Source organism: Entelurus aequoreus, linkage group LG03, assembly GCF_033978785.1.
Source record: "Entelurus aequoreus isolate RoL-2023_Sb linkage group LG03, RoL_Eaeq_v1.1, whole genome shotgun sequence".
Taxonomy (NCBI): domain Eukaryota; kingdom Metazoa; phylum Chordata; class Actinopteri; order Syngnathiformes; family Syngnathidae; genus Entelurus; species Entelurus aequoreus.
This window is the reverse complement of record NC_084733.1, coordinates 25609004-25615003: the sequence shown is the minus strand read 5'-3', so window position 1 is coordinate 25615003 and position 6000 is coordinate 25609004.

Genomic DNA, 6000 nt, shown 5'->3' with positions numbered 1-6000 from the left:
TGTATTGTCGTGGAGATAAAAGTCACTGTGAATGTCCATTTCGCATTCTCGACTTTCATTTTCAAGAGGATATAGTATCCGAGGTGGTTTAAAATACAAATCCGTGATCCACAATAGAAAAAGGAGAGAGTGTGGAATCCAATGAGCCAGCTTGTACCTAAGTTACGGTCAGAGCGAAAAAAGATGCGTCCTGCACTGCACTCTAGTCCTTCACTCTCACGTTCCTCATCCACGAATCTTTCATCCTGGCTCAAATTAATGGGGTAATCGTCGCTTTCTCGGTCCGAATCACTCTCGCTGCTGGTGTAAACAATGGGGAAATGTGAGGAGCCTTTCAAACTGTGACATCACGCTACTTCCGGTACGGGCAAGGCTTTTTTTATCAGCGACCAAAAGTTGCAAACTTTATCGTCGATGTTCTCTACTAAATCCTTTCAGCAAAAATATGGCAATATCGCGAAATGATCAAGTATGACACACAGAATGGATCTGCTATCCCCGTTTAAAAAAAAAAAAAAAAATTCAGTAGGCCTTTAAAATGTAATGTCATAACAATTAAGTCATAATCTTACAGCAATGCTGTGGTTATATCACTAGAAAAAAGTTGTAATGTCATGACAATAAAATTGTAATGTGACAAAAATTAAGCCGTGGGGAAAAAAGTCATGGCGTTATAAAAATAAAGTCGTAATGTTACAAAAAAGAAGTGAAATCACGAGAAAAATGTTGTATTGCTACAAGACATAGTTATAATATTACAATAAAAATGTCATTGTGTTTTTGAGAACAAAGTCTAAGGGAAACTTTGCAATACATTACATACAAACGTTGCCATTTCATCGCTGCTCGGTTGTTGGCATGATTGCCGACCCAGTCCCCAGCGAGCATCGCCAGCCAGGGCGAGTTGGCTCCTCTGCCCAAAGTCTAATTGCGAAAGGCTGATGCCAACAAGAAAATGAAGAGTCTAATACTCCTTTTTGATAAATTGTGTTCTCTTTCAAATGTAACCACATAGTGTTTTTTACAAATTGAAAACATTTAGTGGCCACTGACCTAAACATACTGCAATGCTTGACTTAACATTTTTGTAGCAACTGTAAAAAAGGGCCCTAGAACAAAAAGGTTAAGAAGCCCTGTGTTAAACCACACAGGAGGCCAGCTCACTATTCAGGTTCTGCCTCCACATACACCAATTGAAAAGTGTCAGTGCTGACGTCATCACAGCCCTTATTTATCTGTTTTTGTTTTTTTTTAAACACACAGACGGTTGGATTATAAGATCAAGAATTTGGGTTAGCTCCATGGATGTCATGCTGAAAATTGGTGTAAGTAATATTAGGCTTTGTTTGTGCAGCTGTCTTTGCAGCAGCCCTAATGTGACATTGCCCTCAGCCTAATTAAAATTATGCTACACTAATTCCTACATTTACTTTGCTATTGTTTTTGGTGAAACTACCAACTTTTGTTCTATTGAAATGGGTGTATTTTTTGGTTTATTGTATTCCTCATACAAATTGGATGTAAAGGACACACCGAAAATATGGCTGCTCATAGGAGGGCTGCTTCTCAGTGGCCTAGTGGTTAGAGTGTCCGCCCTGAGATCGGTAGGTTGGAGTTCAAATCCCAGCCGAGTCATACCAAAGACTATAAAAATGGGACCCGTTTCCTCCCTGCTTGGCACTCAGCATCAAGGGTTGGAGTTGGGGGTTAAATCACCAAAATGATTCCCGGGCGCGGCGCCGCTGCTGCCCACTGCTCCCCAAGGGGATGGGTCAAATGCAGAGGACAAATTTCACCACATCTAGTGTGTGTGTGTGACAATCATTGGTACTTTAATCTTAATCTTGTAACAGTGACGATATATGAATATAAATGTATAATGATTTGCCTCATGTTATTACATAATTGGCTATACATTTGATGATTTTTTTTTCACATACAATGTAATAAGAAAATCTGGATTTTACAGTAAAAAACTGGCAGTCAAGTCGCCAGACTTTTACTTTTACCAAAATGTACAGTTGTTATTTTTACAGCACATTACTGTAATTGGAAAAATGGTACTGTTTAAAAAAAAAAAAAAAAGGTTTTAAAAAATAGGTGATTGAGCTGCCATTGTTTTACCATAACATTTTGAGTTGTTTTTACAATATATTATTGCAAATGTGTTACGTGTACAGGGGGAAGGAGACGGCACAGACAGGAGGGACGTCGTATTAACTCTATTTATTTATATATATATACTGTACATACACTATATATATATCAACAATAAATTAAATATGTGTACTAATCCAAGATGTGTGTGATGTGACTATGTGTGTGAATTGTGTGTGCGACTGTAGTGTGTTACCGGTAGTGTTGAACGAGAGGCGCGGAAGTCCAATAGGGGCGAGGCAGGCTCGTAGGTCCGTGAGAACAGGCAGGAAGTCGGGGGCGATAGCAAGGCGTCAAAACTCAGTGTCCAGGTGGGAGGTCGAGATCCAAGAGGCAGTCAGGGAAGCAGAGGGAACACGGGGAGACAAGACACACAGCTCGTGACGCGGGAACGGAGGTCTGCTGTTGGATCGAGAAGGAGGACACCAGACAAGTGAAACACGGCGGGGGGAAGAAACACAGAGAGAGGGTATGCATAGAGTTTGATTACGAGTCCTTACTGTACAAAACAGGAAACTACGTTCTGGCCCGGGATAGCAGGTTGTGCCGGCTTAAGAAGACAGGTTTCATCATCAGCTTCAGGTGTGTTGATTTCCGGCGATTGATTGCAGCTGCTTGCTGCAGCCGGCCTGGCGCGCGCATTGGGCGCTCTCAGAGGTGTGTCCAGCGCAGCGCACAGATGAATGCGCACTGACGTGTTTAATGTTAATATCTTATTTTAATGTATTCTATAAACCTCCCAATTGATTTTCCCTAATACATCATACTCCTCAGCCTTCCCGGTAAGGTCTATTCAGGTGTACTGGAGAGGAGGCTACGCCGGATAGTCGAACCTCGGATTCAGGAGGAACAGTGTGGTTTTCGTCCTGGTCGTGGAACTGTGGACCAGCTCTATACTCTCGGCAGGGTCCTTGAGGGTGCATGGGAGTTTGCCCAACCAGTCTACATGTGTTTTGTGGACTTGGAGAAGGCATTCGACCGTGTACCCCGGGAAGTCCTGTGGGGAGTGCTCAGAGAGTATGGGGTAACGGACCGTCTTATTGTGGCGGTCCGCTCCCTGTATGATCAGTGTCAGAGCTTGGTCCGCATTGCCGGCAGTAAGTCGGACCCGTTTCCAGTGAGGGTTGGACTCCGCCAAGGCTGCACTTTGTCACCGATTCTGTTCATAACCTTTATGGACAGAATTTCTAGGCGCAGTCAGGGCGTTGAGGGTATCTGGTTTGGTGGCTGCAGGATTAGGTCTCTGCTTTTTGCAGAGGATGTGGTCCTGATGGCTTCATCTGGCCAAGATCTTCAGCTCTCACTGGATCGGTTCGCAGCCGAGTGTGAAGCGACTGGGATGGGAATCAGCACTTTCAAGTCAGAGTCCATGGTTCTCGCCCGGAAAAGGGTGGAGTGCCATCTCCGGGTTGGGGAGAAGATCTTGCCCCAAGTGGAGGAGTTCAAGTACCTCGGAGTCTTGTTCACGAGTGGGGGAAAAGTGGATCGTGAGATCGACAGGCAGATCGGTGCGGCGTCTTCAATAATGCGGACGCTGTATCGATCCGTTGTGGTGAAGAAGGAGCTGAGCTGGAAGGCAAAGCTCTCGATTTACCGGTCGATCTACGTTCCCATCCTCACCTATGGTCATGAGCTTTGGGTCATGACCGAAAGGACAAGATCACGGGTACAAGCGGCCGAAATGAGTTTCCTCCGCCGGGTGGCGGGGCTCTCCCTTAGAGATAGGGTGAGAAGCTCTGTCATCCGGGGGGAGCTCAAAGTAAAGCCGCTGCTCCTCCACATCGAGAGGAGCCAGATGAGGTGGTTCGGGCATCTGGTCATGATGTCACCCGATCGCCTCCCTAGGGAGGTGTTTCGGGCCAATCCCACCGGTAGGAGGCCACGGGGAAGACCCAGGACACGTTGGGAAGACTATCTCTCCCGGCTGGCCTGGGAACGCCTCGGGATCCCCCAGGAGGAGCTGGACGAAGTGGCTGGGGAGAGGGAAGTCTGGGCTTCCCTGCTTAGGCTGCTGCCCCCGCGACCCGACCTCGGATAAGCGGAAGAAGATGAATGGATGGATGGACATCAAGGAAAGGTCAAATGAAGTCTTTTGTAGGTCAGTCGTTAGTACTTCGCAAAAGATGATTATTAGAAACTAGTTGTAAGATACAGCCATTGCAGCTGCTACCATCTTGCCGCTACAAAATATACTAGTAAAAAGCATTGTACATTATATTTAAACAGAAACTTACTCAGTTGGCCAGGACGTTACTTATCAAATGAAATTTCCTCAACTAGACAAAGTTCTATCAGCTGGGAAGTGGAACCCTTTTTCCATGAGCATGGCGTTGACGTACATGATGGTCTAGTTAATTCAAGTACCCCCTAATCAGAGCAAAGCACTTTTGTTTGAAAAAAAGAGATAAAGAAGTCAAATACAGCACTATGTCATCAGTTTCTGATTTATTAAATTGTATAACAGTGCAAAATATTGCTCATTTGTAGTGGTCTTTCTTGAACTATTTGGAAAAAAAGATAGGTTTTTATTTATATTTATAAAGGATTTTTGAATTGTTGCTATTTTTAGAATATTTAAAAAAAATCTCACGTACCCCTTGGTATACCTTCAAGTACCCCCAGGGGTACGCGTACCCCCATTTGAGAACCACTGGTCTAGTGTACCCCAGTCGCCAGGCCTCATGAACTTTAAACAAAAGGGCTGCCACATGGTCACAGGTTTGTCCTAACCTGTACAAAAAAATATATATATCATTTTTTTCTAGAGTCACAAAAATCATTGTAATTTATGCAATATCTGGAGATGGCAAGAGGTTTAAAAACGTTTAAATCATCCTAAATGTTTAACCTTTACACAAACAGAATGAATATTACATACATTGCCTTTTGGGTTAAAACTTAAGCACTACACAAGTTGAACATTTAATATGAATTTTATTATTCAGATTCGGTTTTCTATTATCCTATAAAAATGACATACCCAACAAAACAGGTACAATATGCACTATTGATTTTCCCAGAATTCTTCCCAATAGCAACCCACAGCTTATGGGGAGCACAGTGAACATTCATGGAAGGCATACACTCGGCCTTAAGGAAACAAAACTGGCTTTCATTGCTGATAGGATTGTATGCTGATAGGCATAGTATGCTTAAGTAATCATTAAAAACAAGGCAGAGATTTTATTTAACAAGTATATTAAATATTTTTGGCCAATGTAATATAACACTCAGTTTGATCATTACCATGGTGTTTGAATATAGGAAAATAAAAGATTGTATTTTAATCAAGTGGTTCTTTGACGTACCACCATATATTAGAGCCTTTACTGTTCCTAATATACGTAAACGACATGTCATCAGCATGCGACTGTGAATTGTTCCTGTCTGCGGATGACTCGGCCCTGCTGGTATCCGGCAAGGACAAATCACAGGTGGAAAAAATCCTCAGTGCCGAACTCTGGAGAATTTGCACCTGGCTCGCTGACAATAAGCTATCCATACACCTAGGTAAAACGGAATCCATCCTATTTGGGTCCCAAATCCACCTTAAGAAAGTCAGTGACTTCACTATTAAAGTGGGTGACATTGTTATCACCAGGAAAGATGAGGTCACCTACCTAGGTTCTATTCTAGAGGCTAATCTTTCCTGTGATGAAATGGCTACCAAGGTAATCAAAAAGGTCAACCAACAAACACGATTTCTCTACAGAATCTCCTCTCTGGTCAACAAAAGCACCATGAAGATTCTAGCTGGAACTCTCATTCAACACTTTTTCGACTACGCATGCACCTCCTGGTACCCCAGCACCTTCAAAACCCTCAAATCCAGACTCCAAACAT